Source organism: Narcine bancroftii, chromosome 2 (genome assembly GCF_036971445.1).
Source record: "Narcine bancroftii isolate sNarBan1 chromosome 2, sNarBan1.hap1, whole genome shotgun sequence".
NCBI lineage: Eukaryota > Metazoa > Chordata > Chondrichthyes > Torpediniformes > Narcinidae > Narcine > Narcine bancroftii.
The window spans coordinates 152670262-152691725 of NC_091470.1; the positions used below are offsets into that span (position 1 = coordinate 152670262).

The 21464-nt window shown below is 37.2% G+C and overlaps 1 protein-coding gene across 5 annotated transcripts in view; it reads right to left on the reverse strand.

Annotated features, from left to right (window-relative positions):
• The window catches only part of camta1a (calmodulin binding transcription activator 1a), a 1025873-nt gene that overhangs the window by 891215 nt on the left and 113194 nt on the right, over positions 1–21464 (reverse strand). The gene's annotated exons all lie outside the window — the stretch shown is intronic.

Here is a 21464-nt window from a genome sequence, read left to right on the forward strand (position 1 = left end):
TCCCATAGGTGCTGGATTTTACTGTATTTAAAACCCAGTGGGCCATTTTCAAAATTAAAACAGTTTGAAGTTTGGTCAAATGCTTTTTTTATTTATTTATTCAATTTTTGTGTATTTACTGATCTTTAGTAATATACTACATGTGTAATGCTCAAGGAACAGTCCAAAGAAATGAATGAATCTGTTTGATGTTGGCATATTCAAAAAGTAGAAGCCTCATAAATGTATGACAGATTGGTTAATATGCAAGTCTGAAGACCTGTTAAAGTTTTAGATGCTTTCAGATAAGCCATTTCCAAGCTTATTAATTTTCTGCAGATTTTTTCCAAGGCTGAAGCATTTATTTATCCCATGTTCAATGATTCTCTAAATTATTATGCCATCCAGATAAACAAACTTCTTCCTGACTCTCTTTTCCATCTTTGCCATTTTATTTTCCCCAAGAATAACATTTTCATCAATCATAAGAAATTCACCAACATAATCAAATATTCCTTTCAAATGAGGGTTAAATCAAAGAACAGTACATTATCAGGCAAGCACAAAAGATCCAATGGAGAGTTCCAAGTATTCTCAATCATAAAAACAGACTGAGCAATTATCCAACTGCTCTCAATGGGAAATTGCCATTTAAAATTTGCCTCCCCCATTTTCAACATTGACATTTTTGAAAGGTTTCTACTGATTATAAAATCCTATCATTTCCTTATCTAATGGAAAAGACAAAAGGCTCAATGTTGGTTACCTTTTACTTCCTATGGATGCTGTGTGGACTGCTGAGCTTCTCCAACACATTTGTGCTTTACACTGTAACTGGAGGGCATATTTTAAGGTGAGAGAGGAAAGATTAAAAAGGATCTAAGTAGCAATGTTTCCACATAAAGGGTAATGGGTAACAATGAATGAGCTGCCAGAGTAAACAGTAAAGAAGAATATAATTGTGACTTTTATTTAAAAAGTGAGAAAAGGTTTGAAAAGGCAGGCAAATAGGATGAGCTCAGATGAACTTCTTCAGCATGAACTTCTTCAGTATGGATGAGTTAGGCTGAAAAGAATGTTTCCATGTTATAAAGCTCCAAGTAAAAGTGTATGTAATCAAAACATACCTGTTAAAAATCTATTTCTTTAAAGTCTGCTTGACAAATGCTTAAATGCTTAAAAAAAACCTAACTAAACATCATGGCATGCAGTATTATAGGCTACAAAATTCAAATTGTCCATTTATTTATACATCAGTGAGCACGCTACTTACAGCATACTGATTAATATTGATTCTGATTTAATGAATATCTTTTTACTCATCATACTATTTTGTTTTAATCCCAACATTGTTGTTCATTACAAATTCAGCTTCGAAAGCCAACAACCTGGAAAGCTCCAACCAAGTCTAACCTTATAGGGCAGCTCATATTATGGAATACACAAAATAAAAATTGTTGTAATGTCAGGAAACAGGAGGTGGAGAAAATATTTTGCAGTAAACCTACATTTTTAAAGTTTTATCCAAAACTTGATAGTACAAAAAAAACAAAAAATATAATTGATAGAAAGCAAAAGAGGCGGATAGTTAACACATCTACACTTTTGAAATGGTGCTGGATACAGCTCCTTGTGAAGACAATTTAACATTGATTATCTTGTCATTGTTCCATACTTAGATTTTGGAATGTGTTCTGGGAAAACGGCTTTCCTGCATATACAATCAAATGCTAATATTACTTCTCATTTGAATAGTTTGAAGATGACAGGAATGAGGTGTTTGAGCTGTGAGGAAAGTCATTACCAGGTGCATTAAATGATAATGATCATGAACCACTGGGAAATGCCTGCAGCAATCACCAGCAACTTTCTAAAAGTTTAATTAAGCAGCTGTGCACTTTAATTGCTTAACTCAAATGGCAATATGTCTCAAAACAAGAGAAAAGGGGCAGATATTAATATTAAGAATTGTGAGAGCACTTACTCTGGGCAAATAAATGTGGGCTGCAACAAGTACAAATCGTTCATCCTTGCGTTGATAAGAAGTCAGAGACAAGTGAGTAAGTCTTACCCAGAGTGGCATTAATAGTCCATAATTACTTTCATAGTTTTTGAGATGAAAAGAGGAAAATATATCAGGGTTAATGTATCTGATTTTTTTGCCATGCAATACCTGCTGAAAAGTGCAGACTGATGACGCCCTCACCTCCACTTGAATGATCTGTCGATATTAATTTACCCCTAAATATATGATGATTAGAGGATTACACATTTACAAAATCATATCCCCAAAAGAGACTTCAGGAGTCCAAAGGAGAAAGAAGAGGGAAAGGACAAGAAAACATAACAGCATTATTAAAAGAGGGATTACAAAACAAATAAAAAAAGATGACCACTATTAGTGCTATTTATTTATTTTTGAAAGAACCAATTGTACCCATCCACAAATAACTTTGATAAACAGCTTAATGATGAAAGAGGCCCAAAGGTATTTTAGAGCAGCCATTCTCAATGGGAGCCACATCACATTTCGGGGTGGGGGGGGGGGGTGCAATGTGTTTAGGGGGGCATGGAAACAGAACAGATTAAACATTTGTGGGGCAGGGAGGTAGGAAAGGACTGGCCGTATACAGTAGTTGCCAAGCAACAAGATTTTATTCAAGGTTCAAGGCATTTGGAGACAGCTGAGAATGACCTAGAAAAATGCAGAAAATTAACAATGTTTTCAGAGTGTTCCCTGCTTCGACTCTATTATGTTTGACTAACATGGAAACAGCTTTAGCTTGGAATTTCACTCCACATATTGTTCCATCACCTTCAACTCCAAGAAATAAATGTGCAGGCCAAAACGTTTTGCTCCATATTTCTCACATTCGCAAGTGCCCTCATTTTGTTTTGGTTTTTGTGACAGATAGTGAACATATGTCTCCTTTTGCTAACTTTAATTAAAGAAAGTGTGCATTGTTAATTTTTATCCTGAACATTTAAGCCAACATTTTTTTTGAATATTTTATTTTTGCTTTTAATCGACAAACCAGACCAAATTTTCATCACAGATAAGTAATTAAATGTGAGCCATTAATACGTTCCAAATAAGACCCCTACACTCCCTCCTCCCAAACAAAACTCTTAAAGAAGAAAAAAGATGAAAAAGGAAAAAAGTAAAAGAAAAAGAAAGAGAAGGAAAGGAGGAGAAAGAGAAAGAGGAAAGAGAAAAAGAAAAGGAGCTATCTAGATCTGAAATCCATTTCAGCAAAGAGGCCCAATTATTTTTTATCTAAATTTCAATAAAAGGAAGAAAAATAGAAGGAAGAAAAATAAATAGAATAAGTATCTTATTTATTAAATATTCAACCCTACATTTTGTAAGTAAGGTGGCCATACCTGCAAAAACATGTTGTATTTATTCTTTAATTTAAGCCCATTTCTGAGCTGACCCTTGCAAGAAGTGCTTTCTTTTTGTAATAGTTCATTTTTCTTCTTTCAGAAATAATTTTACCCAAGAGTTCTTGCGCAAAACAAGTGTCAGCAGTATTTGTGGTCGACTTATTGTATGGGTTTATGAGATTCTGCAAAATCCTTCTCTGCCCATGTGTTTGATTGTTTGAATACATTTTCAAACAAAAACATGAGCCCAAACAAGCTGAAAATAATTTAGAGATAAATTCTTGAATTACTTCAAAACCCTTTGAGATAACTTTGTGAGAAGATCAACGCTCAAACCAATGATTCTTGAAAAGACACAAATGAGAAAATGGTTCTCTTGCTAAATGTAAAAATGCCAAGTCACTTATTTTGCCTTCAGTGTCCATAATAACATCTGGTGTCATGAACTTAAATGCTAGAAAAACTATTCAGACAATTCCTTTGAGTACTTCTACTGATAGAAGGAGACATTTAAAAACAATTTGTTGTAGCGTAGATAAAAGCTCACACTCAACTGGAGGGAGAACCAATGCTTTTATTAGCTTACGACACAGGTAGGGTTCATGAACAGGCTTCAGGTTTAGGTGGGAAACCAGGGTTATATACTGGCCCCCAGGGGAGGAGTCAGGAGGCAGGACCAGTCATTGGTACAGCATGCTTCTAGTGAATCCCAGTTCACTACATTAGTCATTTCATTACAATCCAAGAAATTCTTTTTACAATTAGATGAATCCACTCTGCAAGAAAACAACAATCTTCTCATGGCTTATTCTAGATTCTGGAATGGAAACAATGTTGTTTCCCAGAAGGATTAAAACAGAAACTAATGGATTATTTTCCAAGTTAGGAATTACATGTATTCCATTCAAGAGCATAGTTCCCTGTACAACTGATGCTGCCACTTCAATGGTTGGCAATGCAGAGGATTCATTGCATTCTGAAAAATGTCATTCCTATAGTCTTTACCATTCATTACATCATTCATAGGGAGCACTTAGTAGCTCAAATCTTAGGAGGATGTTTAAATGCTTTGCTTTCAATTGTCATAAAACTGTAAACTTTATAAAATCACATCAAGACAGTCTATTCCGGCAGCTGTGTGAAGGAAATGACAAACCTAATGAGGTGAAGTGGCAGTCCAAAGGAAATAATCTTCATTGTTTTGTTGCACTCTGGGGCAAAATATTTTTTTCTTTCTCAAACAAGCATCAAGAAAAACACAGCGATGCAAAGGCAGACAGATTTTACCTGGCAGATATCTTTGACAAACTCAAGTCTGATTGAACAAGACTTTACATAGTTAACACAATAACCTCAATGATTGTAAGGAATCCACTGTTTCTTTCCTTAAAAAGGTCAAAGTATATTAGAGCAATATCAGACGTCAGGAATTTTTATAATTTCCAAATCTGAAAACAAACACAGAGGCACTGAAGGATGATAGCATTACTGTGTGTGTGAAAGCAAATACACACAGATCTGCAGGAAATATTTAATAACTGTTAAACTTCAATATCATAATTTGGTTGTTAGATCCATTCAAGGAACAACCCACCGACGTTGTCACAGGAATTCAAGAGAGGTCCAATTGATTTTCAAAGTGATACAAACTGCACGCCACAAGTTCAATCAATTTCAAATATATTTTGGGTTAAAAGTGATCTGCTGAATAGATTTCCCAACTGTGGGAAAAAGCCAAAATATTTTTTATTGCTTTTCCCTCAAAAGACTTAGTTGAATCAGCAAGATACTGCAGATTCTTTAACAAAAGCCAGGAACAGGCTTGATATCACAACAAGAGGTGACTTTCAACTATCACTGTCCAATTTGAAGTCAACATCAAAAACCTTGCACAGGAAGATGAAAGTCAAGGAGCTCCCTAAAATTTTAATTTTATAAGAATTATTTTTTTTATTGAGATTTTTTATACTTAAGGTTCCACAATGAACCCTTTTTGCTGATGATGTATTAGTGTGTTTGACAGGCCCTGGCAGGGGTGTGGTTGACCAGGCTGAAGAACACACTGGAAGATTATTGGAAGGTCTTGGGGTATAAGGTAAATCTGGACAAAAGTGAAATTATGCCTTTGATGAATGGAGATTATTGACAATATCAACAGTCAATTCAAATAGCCCCAGGAAGGATTTAAGTATTTTGGGGTAAAAATAGATAATATTTACGTAACTTATACAAACTTAATTATCTCCCTTTGCTCCAGATGATTGAGGAGGGCCTTGATAAATGGAGGACTCTGCCCATAACACTGGTGGGCTGAGTTAACTGTGTCAGAATGAAGGTAATGCCAAGACTCCAGCATCTTTTTCAATCATTGCCCATTTCATGGCCACTGGGGTTCTTTAAGACACTAAACTAATGTGTCAGAAGGTTCCTGTGGAAGAAAAGGTAGCTAGAATATCCATGGAAAAGTTGACATGGGATCACAATTCTGGGTGGTTAAAATTACCATATTTAAAAAATATTATTGGGCAGCCCAGGCAAGGTTTATTGCCTCACTATTTAAAGGCGGTGGGGGGGAGGGGGGGCCTCCCTTTCCTGGGCACAAATTGGACTAGATGCAATAAATGAAAAGATGGCAGGAGACCCCATACTAAAGCATATTCTTCAGATATGGCAAAAAAAATCAATGTATTGGATGGAAGGTGGCGATATCTCCTAAAACACCTTTGACCCAGAATAAATTGATGCCCTTGATTCTGGGTAATAAGATCTTGAACACCAGGTGCCAGAAGGGGATCAGGTGCATCAAGGGCTGGTACGAACAAAGGCAGCTCATGTCATTTGAGCAGTTGAGAAACAAATATAGTCTAATAGAACATTCTTCTGCTATCTGCAAATAAGATCTTTTTTTAAGGGAAAAATTAGGACTGTCTATGACCCTGCCTAGGTCTAGTAATATGAGATTTTAATTTGACAGAGAATGTTTGAGGGCCCGAAGCCAAGGAGAGATGGGAGTCAAATTTAGGCACAAGTGGTGGCAAGACCGGTGTCTGGACAGTGTGATTGGGGTCATTAACACCAGACACAAATTGGTGCAATACAACTTATTGCACCAGCTGTACCTCACACCACAAAAATTACATAAATCAAAGCCTGAAATTTCAGAAAAGTGCTTTAAGTGTGGTGTGAAGATTGGAATCTTTGTCCACTCCATCTGCTATGTACAAAGGTGAGAATCTTCTGGAAAGAACTGAGGGACCTTCTGAAAAAAAAATTACAAAGGTGGATTTTCCACAAGATCCAGAGTTGTATCTTCTGGGAGATATTGGGGACATGAGTTTTAGACTGCCCAAATATCAAGTTCAATTCCTGAGGTCGCCTTGGCGGTAGCCAGGAAGTATACAACAGTTACTTGTATTTGCATAATTTGGGGACAAGGGGGGAATAAAACACAAACTTTGTACATTACATGAAGTTTGAAAAGAAGATTGTATTGATTGTTGGAATGACTTTAGGAGTCTGTAAAAAATCAAAATAAAAAATATTTTTTAAAAAGTGTGAGAGGGTTTGTGAAGTATTGTGGTTGTAGTAAACGCCTTAGTTTGTTTTCACCTCACATAACAAATACTTTTTTTTAAATGTTGTCACTAAAAAAGTGTGGAAGAAACCAAATAAACTTCACAGGGAAGGGGGCCCATAAACCCTGAGCAGAGACCTCAGGTCATTGCCGAAAATAAGGTTGAGAATGACTATTGTGGAAGGAGTTGGTTGTTCTTTTATTGAGGTTCAGGTTAATTTGGCTACTGCTGGTAGTAGTCTGACAAAAGGACCAGTTCATAAAGTGAATATTTGTCTGATTTGCTTCCCAAAACAACACTTTACAACATGAACAAAGATGGTACAGCAATTTAATCTTGTCTTAGATTCCAATTAACTTCAACCTTCAATCCAATGGATTTGGCTTTTTGAAAAAAAAATCAAAATCAACTTGAATGAGAGACCTGCAAGGAAAACTAACGTTAAATTTTGGAAATGTGCTCAAACAATGAGTCACAAACTTGGAGTTTTAATCTTCAGAGCACATAAATATTTTTCATTTGTGTTTGAATTAATTGACAGCAATGATGAACTACCTGCTTGGATAAAGCATTTTTAACAATTACGACAATAATGAACTGTTTTCAAACAGAAATATTGCAGCTGTTTAAAATCTTCCTATTTTTGATTGAATATTAAATTAAAATATAGTACTGTACGTCCACTTTTTAAATTACATTATCAAATGAACATCCAAATCAGACAACATATCATCTTCTGCACTAAATGCAAATGTGAATATGTGTATATCTTTTTCAAAGAAATCTTTTATTGTCTCATGGCACACATAATTTAAATCTTGCTATTGTTGATGCATCTTATATCTGGGGGTCTGCAGCAAGCAAGAATGTCAGTGCATCTGAACATTGCATTTATGTGCATTACATTTAACTCGCATCAGATCAAATGGGTGAAACCGCTTTGAAGATGTCATGTCAAATACTGTATATTATTATTCACATGAACAGATAACAAAAATAAAGGTTTATGTTTGAAATAATTAAAGCAAAATCTTCACAAATACTACAAAGTTAGGATACACACATTTTATCTTATTTTCTAAAGGATTTTCAAACAATTTTGTTTTGTCTTGATGCAACTTATGCAAAATATTACAATGAATTTTTTTTTAACTTTTTTCAGTGAATTCCCAATTTTCTCCCAAGAAGGTGAAAAATACAATTATTTGTTTTGATTGGAGTGAAGGATTATGAACCAAATGCTGATGTTATAGATGCCAATTGAGATGAGAAGATCAAATTTGTTTTCTTCTGAGACATTAATAACAGTCCATCTTAGGACAACCTGACAGTTTCATTGAAAACTGAATTAGAGGAGTAAAACCAAATTGCTTAATTAACCACATTTCTCATTTGTCTCTTTGTTATCTATAAACCACTGTTTATCACAATTTTGGCCATCCTTTTTCTACACAAACCTGATGCTATCAAAAACGCTGCTACCTTAGCTTGCACTAAATTCTATTTTCCCATTGTTGTAATACCTTCTACATGACAGCTGGTTAAGCAACATCTTTATTTTACAAAAATTACAGTAAATTCAATCAAATTTTGCCTTGAACATATACATTCGCCAAGGAGTTTATGAGGTTTGAGGTTTAGGGAACGTTTTCATAATGTAATACCTATAATGTGTAAGTATGGGAAGTGTATTTTTAAGATATTATCATATTTATTTCTTAAATTATATGTAATTTTTTTCAAGAAGTATACAATTACACACTTCAGCATGCAATCTATCTATTCCAAAATTTGAATCTAATTTCCAAGAGACTGCGATAGTTTTCCTTGCAACGACCAATTTTCACAAATTGCTTTTGAAACATGTTAAATTTTAACTTTGGCCTCATCTCAGAAACGTTACCAAGCACGAAAATCATTGGATCTTGAGGAAATTTGACTTTCATAACCTATTCTAAAAATACTGCTAATTCTATCGATAAACGTCTCAGTTTTGAACTTGAAAAAGTACCTATTTCTTGATTACACCAAAAACATTCATCTGATAAATCTGATTTCAGCCTGTTTAATTTTTGTGGGATGATATAATTGATGAAAAAGGTTATATTCGACAAATCTATATCTAATATTTATTGTATTTATCATACAATTCCAACACATTTCTCACAATACTAATATTCAAATCTTTTTTCTAGATCTATAAATTCTTTTTTTCATGTTCTCTTTTGCTGAAATATTTTTCTTAATAAATTTATTAGAAATCAAACTTTTTATTTCTCCCCTTTCAGGAAATAAAATTGTCAAGCCTGATTTATTACGTAAATATACCTTTATTGGATAATAGCAAAATAATGTATTATTTTGTATCCCATATTTATGTTTTAATTGATCAAATGTGATTGATTTCATCCCTTTAAAACAGTCCATTATTCTTGTAATTCCTTTACTAGACCGATAATTAAGAAGTCTTTTATTCATTGTAAAAGGATTAAGTTTATTTTGAATCAATAGCATTTTAGGTATCTGATAACATTTCAACATTTACCTTATTCCATACATTTATCAAATTTTTCAGCAATGGAATATCTCTGACTCCAATTATTAATCTTTTATCCCATTTATATCTGAAATCCTCAGGCACTGTCTCACCTATTTTGTCCATCTCTATCTTAATCCATGCTGGTTTTTAATCCCTCCCCCCAAAAAAACAAAGAAATCTCAATTGTACTGCATTTTAATAATTTTAAAATTTGTAAGTTGTAAACCTCCTAATTTAAATTTCCAAGTCAGTTTTTCTAATGAAACTCTTGACATTTTACCCTTCCAAACAAACTTTCTTGCGTATTTATTCAGTTCTTGGAACAATTTATGTGGAATAGATATAGGTAATGTTTAAAAAAGGTATTGTATCAATATTCATTTTTATACAATTAACTCTTCCCAATAAAGTTATAGGTAATTCCATCCATCTTCTTAAATCTTCATCAATTTTCTTAAGGGTTACAATTTAATTTTTTTTTAATTATCTATTCGTATTCCTAAATATTTTATTCCATTTACTGGCCACTTAAATTGAGTATCTATCTCTTTTACACTGTGCATAGTCAACAATGGTAAAAGGCATAATCTCACTTTTATCCCAATTTACTTCAAAACCAGATACTATTCCTTATTCTTTTAATCTTCAGTATAGTTTATCTAATTCCATCAAATAAATTATCACATCATCTGCAAAAAAACCAACTAAAATCTTTTGTATCAAAATCAGACCTATGTATACTTTTGACATGTATGCAATTTTGATTACATGTGTTAACAAAATAAAATTTGAAAAATAAGACCTAATCAATTCTGCCAATGGCTCTATTGCCAAAATAAATAAAGCTGGTGTTATGAGCCAAGAAGAGCACAAAACCCAGCAGCAACAGATATTCATGAAGACAAATGGTTACTTAAACAAAAGTTGCTTTTAATTATCTTTAAACATGAAAACAGGATCAAACTCCAACTTTTTACTATTAACTAACTTAACCCCCTTCTAATTCTAAGTACACGTGTATGCAATGTGTGTTTAAGTTTAGAAAAGTTCTTTGATTCATAGTCCAATCTCACTTCTCATTCCTCCAAGTTCACTGGTTGCGGACAATTATTATACTGTCCACAGAATTGAACATTTATGAAGTTCACCAGGCTTTGGTGCTTGAAAAGTAAATGATTACCACTCAGGAAGGTTCTTGTCAGTTTTCAGAGAGAGATTTGTTGTTCCTGGACACAAAGTGATTCCTTGTAATCAGCTACGTCAGTGTCTTGCCAAAGAAACTTGGCCCATCAGGGTTTTCCACATGATAACCTCTTTCTTTCAGGTCACCACAGAGTTCTTTTTTGTTTCCCTTATTTCAAGTGAAACATTAGGTAGCCAGTTCTCTCCTCTTGTATGGAAAACAAGGGCTTTGACCAGGCTGAACTAAGAACACACAACCCATCTTCAAAATGGGGTTTTTCCACAAGCTTGCCAGCTTGTCATGTTCCAGTCCCAGCTGCTGCTGCTGAACTCTAGCACTGAATTCTCTCTAACAGAAAAAGAGCCTGTTTGACTCTCTATGCTTGGAAAAACTACATGACCCTCTTAGAACAGCAAACTGCACTCCAGACAGCCTGTGGCTTCAAACCTAATCCTCCAAGTTCTTTCATCTGTTGTTTTTCGAAACAACAATCCATTAGTGAAGTCACTTGGGTACTCTTCAAAGTTTTTGCAAAGTCACTCGGAGCCAGGCCCGTCTGGCTGAGGCAGAGCTCCAATCTTTTAAATGAGATCTGTTTTGAAGTGTTTGTATGTGACCTACACTAAAAAACCTGCCACAATTTACCTCCTTTAAAACATATCTTTTCTTTGGCTTGGCTTCGCGGACGAAGATTTATGGAGGGGGTAAAAAGTCCACGTCAGCTGCAGGCTCGTTTGTGGCTGACAAGTCCGATGCGGGACAGGCAGACACGATTGCAGCGGTTGCAAGGGAAAATTTGTTGGTTGGGGTTGGGTGTTGGGTTTTTCCTCCTTTGCCTTTTGTCAGTGAGGTGGGCTCTGCGGTCTTCTTCAAAGGAGGTTGCTGCCCGCCAAACTGTGAGGCGCCAAGATGCACGGTTTGAGGCGTTATCAGCCCACTGGCGGTGGTCAATGTGGCAGGCACCAAGAGATTTCTTTAGGCAGTCCTTGTACCTTTTCTTTGGTGCACCTCTGTCACGGTGGCCAGTGGAGAGCTCGCCATATAACACGATCTTGGGAAGGCGATGGTCCTCCATTCTGGAGACATGACCCATCCAGCGCAGCTGGATCTTCAGCAGCGTGGACTCGATGCTGTCGACCTCTGCCATCTCGAGTACTTCGACGTTAGGGGTGTAAGCGCTCCAATGGATGTTGAGGATGGAGCGGAGACAACGCTGGTGGAAGCGTTCTAGGAGCCGTAGGTGGTGCCGGTAGAGGACCCATGGTTCGGAGCCGAACAGGAGTGTGGGTATGACAACGGCTCTGTATACGCTTATCTTTGTGAGGTTTTTCAGTTGGTTGTTTTTCCAGACTCTTTTGTGTAGTCTTCCAAAGGCGCTATTTGCCTTGGCGAGTCTGTTGTCTATCTCATTGTCGATCCTTGCATCTGATGAAATGGTGCAGCCGAGATAGGTAAACTGGTTGACCGTTTTGAGTTTTGTGTGCCCGATGGAGATGTGGGGGGGCTGGTAGTCATGGTGGGGAGCTGGCTGATGGAGGACCTCAGTTTTCTTCAGGCTGACTTCCAGGCCAAACATTTTGGCAGTTTCCGCAAAGCAGGACGTCAAGCGCTGAAGAGCTGGCTCTGAATGGGCAACTAAAGCGGCATCATCTGCAAAGAGTAGTTCACGGACAAGTTTCTCTTGTGTCTTGGTGTGAGCTTGCAGGCGCCTCAGATTGAAGAGACTGCCATCCGTGCAGTACCGGATGTAAACAGCGTCTTCATTGTTGGGGTCTTTCATGGCTTGGTTCAGCATCATGCTGAAGAAGATTGAAAAGAGGGTTGGTGCGAGAACACAGCCTTGCTTCACGCCATTGTTAATGGAGAAGGGTTCAGAGAGCTCATTGCTGTATCTGACCCGACCTTGTTGGTTTTCGTGCAGTTGGATAATCATGTTGAGGAACTTTGGGGGACATCCGATGCGCTCTAGTATTTGCCAAAGCCCTTTCCTGCTCACGGTGTCGAAGGCTTTGGTGAGGTCAACAAAGGTGATGTAGAGTCCTTTGTTTTGTTCTCTGCACTTTTCTTGGAGCTGTCTGAGGGCAAAGACCATGTCAGTGGTTCCTCTGTTTGCGCGAAAGCCGCACTGTGATTCTGGGAGAATATTCTCGGCGACACTAGGTATTATTCTATTTAGTAGAATCCTAGCGAAGATTTTGCCTGCAATGGAGAGCAACGTGATTCCCCTGTAGTTTGAGCAGTCTGATTTCTCGCCTTTGTTTTTGTACAGGGTGATGATGGTGGCATCACGAAGATCCTGAGGCAGTTTACCTTGGTCCCAACAAAGCTTGAAAAACTCATGCAGTTTGGCATGCAGAGTTTTGCCGCCAGCCTTCCAGACTTCTGGGGGGATTCCATCCATACCTGCTGCTTTGCCACTTTTCAGTTGTTCGATTGCCTTATATGTCTCATCCATGCACATGAACTCCTCAGACTTGACATCGACATAGCCGCTCTCAGTGAAGTCCGCCTGGCAGATGTAGGCAGCCTCCAAGAACGCGGCGCGGGCTACACACTCTACTGGTCTGGCAAGCCTTCGGATGAACGACGCCTATCTGGTGTAGGCTTCATGGTCAAGAGCTTCATTGCCTCCAAACTCGAAAACCTTCCGACAGGCCTCTCGGACCGAATCATGTCCATGTGACTCCCACTTCAAAACAAGCGTCACATCACCCTAATCAGTGTCTATGCTCCAACCCTCCAAGCGGAACCAGCAGAAAAGAACAAGTTCTACACCGACCTGCGCAACCTCATCCAACGTACCCCTACAGCCGACAAGGTTGTCATCCTGGGCGACTTCAACGCTCGTGTCGGCAAAGACTCAGAAACCTGGCCAGGAATCCTGGGCAAGCATGGCGTCGGCAAGTGCAACGACAATGGGCGCCTCCTGTTGGAGCTCTGCGCAGAACAGCGGCTTGTCATTACAAACACCCTTTTTCAGCAGAGGGACAGCCTTAAGACCACCTGGATGCATCCCCGATCCAAACACTGGCACCTCCTGGACTACATCCTGGTGCGAGAAAGTGACAAACGAGATGTGCTCCACACCAGGGTCATGCCTAGCGCGGAATGCCACACTGACAACCGGCTGGTTCGCTGCAAGCTCAACCTTCACTTCAAACCAAAGCCCAGGAACAATAAAGCCCCCAGAAAGAGGTTCAATGTTGGAAACCTGCAGTCAGACGAAGCGAGAGGAAACTTCCAGGCAAACCTCAAAGCAAAGCTCGACGATGCAACCCGCCTCACGGACCCGTCCCCTGAAACCCTCTGGGATCAGTTGAAGACTACCATACTGCAATCCACTAAAGAGGTACTGGGCTTCTCCTCCAGGAAAAACAAGGACTGGTTTGACGAAAACAGCCAGGAAATCCAGGAGCTGCTGGCAAAGAAGCGAGCTGCCCACCAGGCTCACCTTACAAAGCCGTCCTGTCCAGAGAAGAAACAAGCCTTCCGTCGCGCATGCAGCCATCTTCAGCGCAAACTCCGGGAGATCCAAAATGAGTGGTGGACTAGCCTCGCCAAACGAACACAGCTCAGCGCGGACATTGGCGACTTCAGGGGTTTCTACGAGGCTCTAAAGGCTGTGTACGGCCCCTCACCCCAAGTCCAAAGCCCGCTGCGCAGCTCAGACGGCAAAGTCCTCCTCAGCGACAAGATCTCCATCCTCAACCGATGGTCAGAACACTTCCAATCTCTTTTCAGTGCCAACCGCTCAGTCCAAGATTCCGCCCTGCTCCAGCTCCCTCAACAGCCCCTAAGGCTAGAGCTGGATGAGGTTCCCACCCTGGATGAGACAAAACATATCTATATACAAAATAAAATACAACATAATCTGTCACACTGGTGACAATGAACATCCTTGTTTACTCGATCTAGTTAATTTTAAAAATTCTGAAACTTGCCCATTTGTCACTTCTTTGGCTCTTGGTCCATTATACAAGGCTCTAATCCAAATAATAAATGTCTGTCCCAATCCAAATTTACCAAGTACTTTGAATTTTTTAAAAATCCCAATCTAATATGTCAAACACTTTTTCTGCATCTAATGTAACTACTACACTTAAATCTTTTCTGTGCTAAATCTATTATTCTCATCAAACAAGCGCACAAAATTTTAGACTGGCATTCCAGTGCACTTCTAGAATAATGTGCTGATTTGCCCGTCTTGTCATTTTTAACCAAGGGCTCACTGCTTTCAAAGATGGTTTTAAAAGATTGTGACTCTCTTGTGAAGAAAAATAGCAACCTTGTATCCAATGTCCTGGCCAATATTTACTGTGTAAATTGGGTGCTCATTTCTTGAATTAAAGGAGCTACAATTAAAGATAGATTGGCTGTAAAACACAATCAGACCTTCTGAAAAGGAATGTAAATGGTAGTGTATGGATACAGCTTTTATTATTAGAAGCTGCAAACAGAAATGGTCAACATCAGGTGTAGAAAGTACTCTGAGAAATCACCAATAAATATTATAAACTGTAATGAAAGCCTTTTTTTTTTGAAAAAAATCTTTTTAAGTCTATCCTATTTTCTGGGGATTGATCTACGCTCACATCATGCCACTCAATTCCGACTTCTTCAGAAATCTATCCTTTATTTTTATCCTGATTTCTGTCTGATTCAATGGAAACTGATATAACAATTCAATTCCACATTCCCCCAATCAACCTGATTTATTAGGATCATTGTCTAAAGAGGGCTCGCAAAATCAGTGAGGACCCCTATCACTCCGTATGCAGTATCTTCCAGCTATGCCTGTAGGCAAAAAGGTACAGGAGCATCAGGGCCAAAACCACCAGGCTTCTTCCAAAAGGCAGTGAGACTGTTGAAACTGCCTGACTCAACTGTTCATTTAACTTTTTTTTATTTTAATATTTGTATAGTCGTACTATCCATATGTATTGTTTCTATGTGTGCGATGTCTGTATGTGCATCTACAATGTTTTACACCAAGGACCAGAGAACACAGTACAAGTTCTGGTAGACCCGACAAAATAACTGGATGATAAATTAACATGAAATTCACATTTAGTATATGTGGAAATTTGCATTTCGCAAATGTGAAAAATTCAAGATTCCTCAGAGAACATTAATGAACAAATATTTTAAATAAAAATGCCACAATATAATAAAATGACCTTATTTTAGTCTGAGCTTGAACACGGAAGTGGAGGCTGCAGTCCATCTAGCCTGTGATCTGTTTATGGGTGAGGGCAACTTTTCAACTCCTGTCCTATGCATAATTGGGCTGAAATGATGGTACATCAAAATGCTTTACAATCAAGGAACTTCAGATTAAAAATCTTGTTCTGATCATGGGGGGAGTTAAATAAGAATTACTGGAGAAATTCAGCAAGTCACACAGGAACCAAAGATACACAAGCAACATCTTGGGCCCGAGTCCTTCATCAAGCTATGAACAAAAAACCAGGCAGGTACCTGAGTAAAAAGGTGGTGGGGTTGGGGTGGTGTGGGGGGGGGGGGGGGGGGGGGGAAGAGTAGAGAGAAGAAAGGAAGAAGGGGCTGGTTTAAGGAGGGGTAGTTCTCTGAATGGAGGGAAGGAATCAGAGGGCTAGGGAAAGAAAGACAGACAGACAGACAGGGAAGGGTCCTCATGGAAACCAGAGAAGTCAATGATAATCCTATCTGATTGGAGAGTGCCCAGACAAAATATGAGGTGGTATTTATCCAATTTACAGGAAGCCTCAGTTTAGCAGTACATGAAGCCATGGACAACATGATGGTGTAGGAAAAGGGCATGGAATTGAAATGGTTGGACACAAAGATCCTGGTCATTGATGTGGACAGAATAAAGGTGCTCAGTGAAGTGATCTCCCAGTCTGTGTCCATTTTCTCTGATATATAGAAGGCCACAAATGGAGCATCAGATGCAGTAGATGACTTCCACTGATTCACAAGTGAAGTGTTGCCTTGACAGAGGATTGGTCATTGAGAGGTCCCCACTATTGCAGGAGACAAAGCGAAGGTGCTCAACAATCTCCTGATCATGGTTGATCAGTCACCCACTTTCCCTCGGCCACTACACCCCCCCCCCCCCCATCAACCCAATTAATCGTTATTTTAATAAGCAACAACTAGTATCCTTTTAAAAACACAAAATACTGGAGAAACTCAGCAGGTCAAACAGTGTCTTTTAAGTAGCAAAGGTAAAAATACATAACCGACGCTTCGAGCTTGAGCTCTTCATCACTGTATGAGAAGGGCTAGTATCCTTCTACATTTTTGTAGTGAATTTAATAGTCAACAAAGTTTGAACATCAAAATCTCAAATCAAGTTCATGGGCCATTCTTTTTGTCATGAAGCCATGGACAATTATCAGAGTACTGGAAATGAATACAAAAAAAACTACCAAAACCTTTGTAAGGTTAAATGTCTCTGCCATTCCAAAGCTGACATCCTAACATCAAGGTACACATCAAACTGAGTTCCAGTGGAACATCATATTGATTATTTGCTTCACACCGAACACCCTGAAGAAAAATTTACTGGTAGTTATTTTCTCTAATCTCATGAAATTAGATGTCAAATTGTGTTTAGTCATCTGCTGCAAGGTGTTTTAGATATTGTGACGACATTAAAATCATCATATAAGCCATTGCGTTGCTTAGTCTGATGCAAAGTTCACAAAAATTGCATGTGTTTTCTTTCAAATTGCCTGCAAATGGGAATGCATGAATCTTCTGTTTAAAAACTTCAATGGAATTTGGTGCAGAAAGGGTAAACTCTGCCTGTGAAGTATATTGAAAATCTGAACCTATACACATTCTCCTATGAATTTCAGATATGCTAGAGTGAGTCTCTAAGGATTCAGTAATTGCATCTTCTTGGAACTCCATTTATTCCGGCTTTTCCAAATACAATTACATAAACAGATTATAAAGAAATAGTATGAGCAGTGGTGCTCAATAATGCTTCATCATATTAGGGAATTTTGTTTCTCAAACAATACATTTTATAAAAAAAATTCAACTGTTTTTCCATCTCTGCAACTGTCAAACATCGGCAGTGTCATTCTGATATTACATCACCTTGAAGTATAGTTGTAGAGATATTACTATAAAATTGAACCATGATAAACCACGATAGAGGCACCACAATTATGACAAGTATTATAAATCATACTGTCATTTCTACTCCATCATTTCAGCAGCATGGCAACATCTTATTCTGTAAAAACCAATGCTTTTCCTAAAGGTGATGCTAGATGATGAAATATGGGGATTTTTTTTAATACTTTTCAATAAAAAGTCAAATGAAGTGATACGAAGCATTTGCAAGGGCATTCGTGCCTTTCTTCAGTAAGAAAAAAAAGTCCCTTTGGATTATCTTGCAATAAATACTTTTTCTTTCAAAGCCTGTCTTGCCAAATCACTAAATTTACAATTGGTAGCACAAATCTGTGCAATTGTACAGAAATTAAATATTGCAAAATATTCCACACTAACCAACATGTCTTAAAATTGCACAAATGGATGTTCAGCTGACTGTTCTTTTAATTCATGTCTGTTAACCTCAGCCATTTCATGTTTTCTATCCTCCTCCCTCTCTCCTTATCTATCCACCTCAAATTGCCATAAGAAGTGATATTTTGGATACCCATCACTTTGAATATCCATAGGTAAGACACAAACAGAATTTTTGAACTTGTTTCACATTGGATCCAAATCCCCAAGGCGTATATTGATAATATTGCCCAGAAATGTGTAACCATTTCTCTTGTGATACTCATTTTTTTTAAATAATAGCACTTCATTTTGATATAATAAGCAAAATCTGGAAATTGGAAACAAAAATTCCAAGAAAAGCGCAGTGGGTTCATTCCACAATTGTTAATTTCCTCATTGGTACCACAGTCTAGTTTCTTTCGCACATTGCCTGGCAGTTACAAAATTCCAATATACTATTTTGTTGTAGCTAATCACATTGCTTGATATTTGGATCAGTAAAGTATGCAAGCCTAGTGTGATCTATTTTAGTCAAGCCTGAAAGTAAATACTCCACGGGCACTTTATCTTACAAGGAGTGCCAACAGACAGGTATTCCAAAAAAAATCAATGTGATGTTGTCAATATATCTCCCTCTCATTATGTACACAAGACTACATGATAGTCAAGACTTACTGAAGATGTTTCCTTTCCATATGGGCCAGACAAAATTCTGGTTCTAAATTAAAGACCGTCACTAATAAATTCAAAAGGAAATTCAACAGAAGGTTAAATGGTTAGAACGTGGAGCCCACCTCAATACCAAATAGTGATGAAAAACATCACAACTAAATTAATCGAGTAGGTAGTTAATTGCATGAGGAAGAAAGGAATAGAGGGCTATATTGATGAGGCTAGTTAGGAGGCTTCTCAAGAGACATTCAAGTATTTAGAGAATTGCAGCATCTGTATCATGAGCAAGCAGCAAAATTTTAGTTTATTTTGGATAAACTGTGTTCAGTTTTATGTTCCAGAAGGAAGAATGGGCAAACCCTTACATGAAGCATAAATAGTTAATCGACTAAGCATCTCATTTCTATACTTCAAATAGACTGTAAATGTAATTCAGTTACAATTAGCAGTTATCAAATCAATGGGCTATCCAGATGATCATTTTCAGTTTCACATTTTCTTGACACTAAATAGCAAATGAATGAATAAACATTACTGCCCAAAATTTGCACATATTATGAAAAAAAATCATGATGTGTGAATAAGGAAAGAGTAGTTTCAAAAATAATTCATACAAATCAATATCCAGTGAAAAAATAATTTTCATGATTAACTTTCACGTTGCATTCATCAATAGGTGAGTTTATCATCTGAGAGTATTACAGAGGAAATCTATCCAAACAATATAAATTCAATGCACATTACTGCATCACACAATGTTAGGGGAAATCTTAGATCATTCTTCGAAGGTTTCTGGTTCTAATCATTTTTGGTCCCGATTCATAACCATTGTCATTCAAATCAACTCCTTGCATTGGTCTATTTGTTCCGAAGGTGATAAGGTGACTAAGCCTTGGTAAAATGGCCCAAAGGTTTGCAGCATGGAGGACTTTCCATTTCACAGTAACATGCCAAGAATTAGAAAATAAATGTAATAACCGACATGATACTCTGACAGCCACAATAAAAAAGTATTTTTGTACATAGAGTGTATATTAACCCAACTATATTTACTTGCAATCTGAAGTTACAGCCTCAGTTTTCAAAATATATTGGAAGAAACATCCCTGAACCAAATTAGATCACTGAAACGCAAGCATGAAAATACTAAATAGTGGAATACAAAGAAAAGTCTTCATAGTGGAAATAATTAGCTGTCAATAACTATGGAGAATGAAAAAGAATTAATGTTTCAGCTTGTTTACTTTTCCTTATTTTTTTATTGCTACAATGGTAACAGGAAGGGAGGAGAATAAAGAGTATTGTACATTCCTTTGAAGGAGCATTAACAAAAAAAAGTAGGGAAATGGTCTTCCAGGAGTTTTTTTCGTGAACATCTCCAATTGCTCAATAACCCTTGCCCTAATACAATGCATAGTAATGTCAAAAGAGAGTCACAACATTTGATCTTGAATTAGCTCTTGGTGCAACATGCTCAATTTATGGTTAATACTATTTCTTATACAAGTACCAAGATAATCAGAAATTATAAAGAGCCCACAGATAGAATTTTGCAATATATTGAAAACCAAAACAAATGATGCTGAATGCACTCAATCATCCAGTTTTAAAAAGTAGATCAGCAGGAGATAAGCAACATTTATTTAACTATATGGGAGCAATTCTGGAAACCAAATTAAACTAACTGCAAGAGATATTGCAACTTCATTTCGTTCTGAGAGAAATGGAGTTGAGCTTTTTATTCATCAAGGCCAATAATACATATATTTGAGAAAGTAGTTTCAGAACAATTTATATTCACTGACGACAGTGATTGTCACTGTAGTCAGATGCAAGTTTGTTAAATAAATTTGACATTCACAATTGTTCACAATATTTCACGGTGCACCATTTGTGAAAAGCAGAGTAAAACAAGTCTAAGTGTAAGAATTTATAAACAAATCCACCAGACACATAGCTAAGAATTATTACAAGGTTTATAAATACCATCCATCCACTGTGGAATATCACAAAGAAATTGGTTTCCTTCCTTGTATATAAAATAAAATGTGCACCGAACCTTTAAAATCCAGAAATATGCAAAGCCTATCAAGAGAAACTGACACCCGCCCAAATGCATGTTTGATCAAAGAGGGTGATCTTAAGATGTCTCTTAAAAGACTATGATAAAAAAGACAGAGATTTAGGTAGGAAATTCTACAGTCTTTTAATTCAACTAGAAACAACTAGAAGTGAGGTTAAAAAAAAATCCACCTCTGAATGGATAGTACAAAAATAAGTTCTCCAAATTCTCGAATGAAGGAACCTCAATGTTCTCTTTTGTTCACAAATTTCAAGAAAGATTAAAACATTTTCTCAAATATCTACTTTATCATCCAGATACTTGACCATTCAAACTGCAAATTAAGTACCTGGCATGGTTTTATCTCCTAAAAACAGAAACAGACTGACCAATGGATTTCTAAAATTTTCCATGTCCTGCATTTTCTGATTTAGAATATAATGATCAAAGTTATAACATGGAGAAATTATGCTTCATACTCTCATTTTAAGTATCTTCATTTTCTGTTACAATGGAAGGAAGAGGTTTAGAAATACATGATCAATTATTTTTTGAATATTG